At 44.5% G+C, this 7,446-nt stretch overlaps 1 protein-coding gene across 3 annotated transcripts in view; it reads right to left on the minus strand.

Moving 5' to 3' along the window:
• LOC137335190 (phosphatidate phosphatase LPIN2-like) overlaps window positions 1–6,625 on the minus strand; it is an 84,219-nt gene extending 77,594 nt beyond the window's left edge. For all 3 annotated transcript variants that reach the window (XM_068000385.1, XM_068000384.1, XM_068000386.1), the window contains exon 1: window positions 6,428–6,625. The gene's annotated coding sequence lies outside the window, so the exon portion shown is untranslated. The remainder of the gene's footprint in view (window positions 1–6,427) is intronic.
• Between the last annotated feature and the right edge of the window lie 821 nt (window positions 6,626–7,446).

Here is a 7,446-nt window from a genome sequence, read left to right on the forward strand (position 1 = left end):
AGCTGCAAAAGATGCAATTCTGCACATTTTTCATTCCACCAGATAACAAGATGACTGTCCCCCATTCATAAGAAGGACACACATAAATCATAGACAATTGTGACACCTTGCTGGTTCTTTCTTTACAATTTGCAACTGACCTTCCTTGCCTCAGATGCCACTTGAAGACTTCAGATTGCAACTAAGGCTTAAATTTACATTACAACTGTGGTGCTGATGCAAAACAAAAGTTTTGCTTCAGACTGACGGCGTGAAGGAGTGAAACTAATTGGATAGCTCTTTTCAAACAGCCATCACAGGCATGATGAGCTGAATGGCCTCCTTCTGTGCTGTAAGATTCTATGATGCTGTAATTATAATGTAAATGCAACCTAAATCTGGTGTCAGGGCACTGAGTTTCCAGCATTTTCTATTTTTGTTTCAGATTTCCAGCATCTGCAGTTGTTTCTTTATATTATTTCAAGGATTGTAACCTTGCTTTTCCAAGACAGCAACACTCTTTTCAGCAAATACGTGTCTAAATGCTATAGAACCTGCTTGCAATAAACAGTTAACAATAACTTGTAAGTTGCAACAGCCCTCAAAAATTCCATGCGCTCTGGTGCAAATTCATCATAACAAAAATACATCACTGATCCTCTCCTTTCTTAACGCATGCTGAAGAACAGGTACTCTGTTGTAATATACAGTAAGCATTCCATTGTCTGATGTTTATAACAATCTTTTAGTAAGATTTTTTTTTCATACCTTAACTGTCAAGACCATATTGATCGTCATTATTTTATGTGGACGACCACTGCAATTCTTTTTTGGCAAAACTATCAATACAATTCAATTTATAATCTAAATTCATCTCTATAATGTTTTGTGAAAACTCATCATTTAATCGTGCACTATGGTCTCTTTTTAACATTCCTGTGGAATCTTTCTAATGTTAGAAGGAAGCAGACTTTCTAATCATTCTCTAATAACATTAAGAGTTAAGTGCCAGAGAATGCAGCTCTGGACAAGCATGCAAACACGTGTCTGTAGAGCACTTTTCCAACTAGGCCGGTGAGGGGGGTGGGGGGGGGGAAAAGAGAAAAGAGTGGTGCATGACAGTGTGCAGCTGACAATGCAGCGTGGATGTGCAAACCAGCTGTGCTGTGGAGACCCCCTCACTGCACGCATGCCCAGACTGACCGTGGCACTTTGGACAGTGAGTATGCATGGAGTCATGATGCTATGATGATCCGTCACAGCGTCCCGACAGCGAGAACGGCAGCATGCCCAGTGAAGTCGTGATGTTGCTTCATGACATCACCAAAGAGAGCGGTTGCTGCTGGAGCAGCATGTTTGCTCATCCCAGGAAGACCAGTAGCAGTCAGAAAAACACAGTAATTACACAGAAACAGGCCATTCGGCCCAACTTTCTGTTCCTTTCTCCCTCGTGTGTTTATCTAGCTTCCCCCTAAATGATGCTGCTCCTTGTGATAGCGCGTTCCACATTCTAACCAATCTTTGGGTAAAGAAGTTTCTCCTGAATTCCTTATCGGATTTATTAGTGACTATCTTATATTTATGTCCCCTAGTTTTAGACTCCCCTACAAGTGGAAACATCTTCTCTACATCTACCTGATCAAACCCCTTCATAATTTTAAAGACTTATATTAGGTTACCCCTCAGCCTTCTCCTTTCAAAAGAGAGCCCCAGCCCTGCATGCGCTGTACAACAATAGCTGTTTCAATAGCTGAGAAAAAAAAGAGCCCCAGCATGTTCAATCTTTCCTGATAGGTATAACCTCTCAGTTCTGATATCATCCTTGTAAATCTTTTTTGCACCTTCTCCAGTGCCTCTGTGTCCTTTGTATAATATGGAGACCAGTAATAAACATGTCTCCCTCACTGCTAGTTTTTTTTTTAAAAATCCAGCAGCTTTATTTTCATGTGGCTTCTGATTGCACAAGAACTATATAACAGGAGCTAGTGGCCAAAGGCCAATATAAAAGCAGCTTTTAAGTCTCAGCATAAACATAAGTTCTATCATAAGCAGTGTCTTCTCCACCTTGACCTTAGCAATAAGTCCCCCTTGTATATTCTCATTTATGAAAAATATGCATTTGGCTGGAAGATTGAAGTGATTCTCAGACTATTTGTTTCTTAAAAAGCTTAACGCAGTTTTTGTAAAACAAATAAATTCTCAATCGTCAGGAGATTTTCCTTTGCAATTCATTTTGGGAATTAATCCAGCTGGTCCCATGTACTCTAGATCAGATGGAGTGGCAGACCTGCGGGTGAATCTGTCAGGTCTGTCACTGTACCACATTCTTCCTGGAAAATGAGGTTAAGTTGCAGATGGGTGGGAACGTGTAACTGCAGTCTATCACGTACAAAACAGCAGCTCTGGTGAAACAGCGGGAGTGCTATGCCCCAGAATGCTTCTCAAATTTTATGGAAAGAGTCACAATAATGACAATTATTGTGAATTATTGTGAAATACAGTGCCAAATGATTACAGAAAGATTCTTTAAGTATTTTTTGTTTACATACAGTATGTTAGTAATGCATTGTGTTGGGCAGTACAGGCTCTGGAAGTTTTCAAAGTACCTTGTGTGGGAAAGCACTATTGTTGTGGCCTATACTGCATTTTAGAGGACAGATTATATCCAAAATCTAAAATACCCTGATGATTTTGTGCACAGTGAACAAGTATAAGCTTAAAATAAGCCCCAGCTTAGTAGAAGGTTCCATGCCAGTGCCAATTAACACATGCCAATATAATCAGGATAAACAGAATTGTGGCACAATCTAGGCTTCACCGGCTTCTCTAATTCGGAAAGAAATCCAAGAGCTCTTTGCACTTGGTATTGGAAGTGAGGGTGGAGCAGGTGGGGAAAGGGGTTTGGGCAGGTAGTTAGTCTTGGAGAAAAGGAGCTTCGGATTGCCTTCCAAGAGTAGTACGAAGAAGATTGTATGACACGGTAATCCTCATGCCAATTCTGATGACGTATGCCGAGGCCAGTGATGCTCAAGTTTGCACTACTCTGACTTAAGGCAGAAAAGATGAGGGCTGTAGCAGGGGAAATGTCAGGGGCAGGAAATGGTGGCTGATTTGTTGGGAACAAGGGCATTGAAGGCAGAGGCAACAAAGTGGTTTACCAGGTCAACAACAGCAAGAGGTATGATAATAGGTGAAGGGCCAGAGGAGAGGGAATTGGGAGTTTGTCAATGAATTTGTGAGGGAGCTCAAGAGGGCTTTTCCCCCCCCCCCCATAGGAGGATGGTGAGGAAATACAATTGGGAATATAGCCGGTAAGGGAGACAACTAAGTGGTCAGAGATAGTCTTGTCAGAGGGGAACGGTCACAAAAGATAAAGGGGTTAAGGGGGAGAGAGGATATGGGGGAGGTAGGTATTTATATGAAGGATATGATTGAGTGAGGATAAGACAGTAAAGGAGGAGAGAGGGCTAGAGGAGTTTGGTTTAGGTCAAAATGACAGAGGCGAAGGGAGGAGAGAAAGAAGGGCTACTCGGTGAGGAAGTCAGCATGGGGCTTCAAAGTGCAGAACTGATGAGGATTTTGAGTGAGGTGGAATTGGGCAATATGGTGCTTGAAGAAGGAAAAAGGGGAAGTGCCAAGGCATGACCTGGTGATAAGGGCAATGACACGGCAATAGTTAAGGCAGGACAAGTAGCAGAGTGCCAGATTAAGACATTTCAGTGTCTTTGTTAGTAGCAGGGTGTCAATAGATTCATCCACATGAGGTTATGAATATCAATAGCCTTGTTTTTGTTTGCGAGGAAGAAAAGATTCTGGTGGGCAATATGAAGAGGCACAGTGATCATCTGGAGGGGTCAGAAGTGAAAGAAATAAGCAGTATGGGGAGGACGATAGTAACATTAAGCGTAAGGAATAGACTGGGCAAGATGGTTGCCATGAGCAGACGGAGAGGCGATTGGAATTAGTGCTCTGGGAGGCCAGGTACATGTACCATGGTGGACACGGTGACAAAAATCAAGATATGCTCACAAGAAAGTTACGGGATTGTTCATGATGGATTTAAGCCTGGTACGGCAGGAGGAAAGAAGATAGGCTGTGGAACAGTGATGGGTGGGAGAAGTGATCGTAAGAACCAAGGTAGCGGAGAAGGGGAGAGTTCAAAGATGGTATGACTGAGCTACAGGAAGAGGGGAAGAGAGCAGAGGAAGCCAAGATGACCAAGAAGAGAATACGGGAGCAGGGGGCTTCGATCAGGTGCAGCAACCAAGATGCACATGCAAACAGACACAGAGGGAATCTTAAATTAGCCGCGGTAAGGAAGGGTCTTACGATAAGAGACTGAAAGGAGAGGATAACTAGTCAATCACAAAATTATGCCTGAAAAATGGTTATACACACTGCAGAATCACTTATCTCAAAAATATTTGCGTTCTTTTATCCAATAATCATGACAACATTGCGTTTAAAACCAAAATGAGACTGTGTTTGGGGGGGGAATTGGACATTACTCTTGCCAAAGAATAATTCACAAAATTTTGCATTTAACAGCAATACTGAATCTGGAGAGACATTTAGTTTTGCCATTTAGCTCTCCTTTAGGCCAAAAGAATTACTGGCATTGTTTCTAAAATAAAAATGATGCATGTATTATTCCCACCACTGGCGGCCGTGCCTTCAGCCTTCTCGGCCCTAAGCTCTGGAATTCCCTCCCTAAACCTCTCTCTCTTCCTTTAAGACTCTCCTTAAAACCTACCTCTTTTAGTCACCCCTCTGAACATCTCCTTCTTTGGCTCAGTATCAATTTTTGAGAAATTACATTCGTGAAGTTTTCCAATTTAAAGGTGCTACATAAATGCACTGTGTTGTTGTTCTTACTAAGGCATAGTTGTATGGGTGCTGGGCATACTCTTGCACCCATCCAAGAAGTTATTATTCACAAATGAGGCTTGACAATGAGTGTTGTCGGGCTATTTGACCACAGGGACATCACAACCAAAATTGATCTTGTCTTCACCCAGTAGTGATCACTGTATAGCAATAAGAAGCAGGAACACCAGCCAATAGTCCCTTATCTAACCCAGGAGCAAAGTCTGTACAGCTTAAAGATGATAACTTTGAAAATGCACAGAAATATGTGTCCTCATCACCACGCGAATGCACTGGACTACTACTTTACCCATCACCACACCCCATGAAGCAGGCCATGCCAGCCGACAGCAGGACCTGAATAACATCTAGGCTTGGGCTGACAAGTGGCAGGTAACGTTTACATTTGACTACACCACCATTGAGTGCCAAGACCCCATCAACACCTTTGGGGTCACCACTGACCAAAAGCTTAATTGGAACAGACATATCAACACCGTGGCCACAAGAGCAGGGCAGAGGCTGGGTACTCTACAATAAGTAGCTCATCTGACACCTCACAGCTTCTCCACCATCTACAAGGGTCAAGTCAGGAGTGTGATGGAATACTCATCACTCACCTGGATGGGTGCAGCTGTAACAATATTCAAGAGCCCAATACCATCTAGGACAGAGTAGTTTGGACCAGTCCCCGTGACATTGGACTCAATATCCACCCACTCCACCACGGGTGCACTTTAGCTACATGTACAGGAAGTATTGTAGGAACTCACCAACTTCAACAGCACCCTCCATCCCTGCGACCTCTACCACCAAGATGGGCAGGAGTCATCCAGTGACACCATCATCTCCAAATTCCTCTCCAATTCACACTCTATCCTGATTTGGACATATATCACCGTTCCTTCATTATCACCGGGTCAATTGCCTGGAATTTCTTACCGAACACCGTTGTGGCCACACCATCACAAGGACTGCAGCAGTTCAAGGAGAAGGCCCATCTCAGGTCAACTATGGATAGGCAATAAATACAGCCATGCCAAAGTCACCAACATCCTGAGAACAAATTACAACAAAAACAGCAAACACAGCTACAAGCGCCAAACTAGACGATCACCAGGACCCTGGACCACTACCGTCCATCACGACACCAAGTCTCTGGGCAATTAGCTTCCTCTCTCAACATTCCAACCTACCTGTGCCTCCCGACACTCATCACCACTGGTGCAGATATCGGCACCCAGACCACAAGCATCAGTATCATCACACCGGCCAACCAGGTCACCAGCACCAAGATTTTGATCTGGGTACCACCAGCATTCATGTCACCAACCAACCAATAGGCCACTGGCGCCTGTGTCACCAACCGCTCCAGCAACTGGCACAACAGCTCAGATGATCGCAGCATGGAGTGCACAGGAATTCAGCAGACAAGATTCTTCATGAACATTTCACATTGTTAGGAACCAACAAACAGAACCCCGCCCCACCCCACCCCACTCTGTCCGGCTCCATGTTGTTGCACTTTGTTTATTGACATTTGGGGAAAGGCACAAAGTTGCAGCAGGAGAGCCACACTTACCGCCGGCCGAGCGGCACCTCAGCGAAAGTTCCCTCAACCGCGCGGCAGACAGCGAGCTTCCGCCCGCAAGTGGCGAGAGAAGGTTAACCCCTCTGAGTGTTGCTGTCGGCGGGGACCGTCGCCAATCACTCGGGTAACAGGAGCCCGAAGTCCGCGACCGGGGACGGGGCTCAAAACAACATTTCTTGGCCACCACGCTCGTGTCAGCACGCATGCGTGAGCGTCGGCAAGACGCCCGATGACGCCATCCCGCTGGTTAAGCGTCACGCCCTGATGTGTCATTGAGGGGCAGAAAGTGGGAAGCTCTTCATGGTGATGGTTGTGATCAGGAGGAACAACCAAGTTACAGAAGAGATAATTCCCAGTCCCACTCCGACCTCTCGCACTGTTCCAATGAAGCTCAACGGAAGTTCGAGGAACAGCATCTCATCTTTCCTTTAGGCACTTTACAACCTGGACTCAACACTGATTTCAGATCATAACCATTGCTCCCATTTTTTGTGGCATTGCAGCTGCTGATAATGGTTCTGCTGTTGCCATTTACAGCTCCTCTAGACCCATCTTTTGTTTCTTTACTTGTCCCATTACCACCCTCCTTCCCTTGCACCATCATCCCTTTTGTCATTTGATCACTCTTGCCCTCTACCCTATCACAGACTTTCCTTGTTCTTTCCTCTCCTCCCCTCCCAGGTTGTGTACTTGCTTAAAAACTGTTAGCACTTTAACATCTTTCATTTCTGACGAAAGGTCTTTGACCTGAAACGTTAACTCTGTATCTTACTCCACAGATGCTGCCTGACTTACTGAGCTTCTCCAGCATTTTCTGCTTTTATATTATAAATAATAGAGCAACAGCATTGCAGTATATGGGAGGGTGGGGGGGTGGAGAGAAGTAATGTTAGATGCTCTCATTGTGGGTGCAGAAGATAAACAACTGCTTGCAGATAATGTTCAGAGTATCATAGTATGTTATAGCACAGAAGGAGGCCATTCAGCCCATCATGCCTAAGTCAGCACTC

Source organism: Heptranchias perlo, chromosome 19 (genome assembly GCF_035084215.1).
Source record: "Heptranchias perlo isolate sHepPer1 chromosome 19, sHepPer1.hap1, whole genome shotgun sequence".
In the NCBI taxonomy this organism is placed as follows: domain Eukaryota; kingdom Metazoa; phylum Chordata; class Chondrichthyes; order Hexanchiformes; family Hexanchidae; genus Heptranchias; species Heptranchias perlo.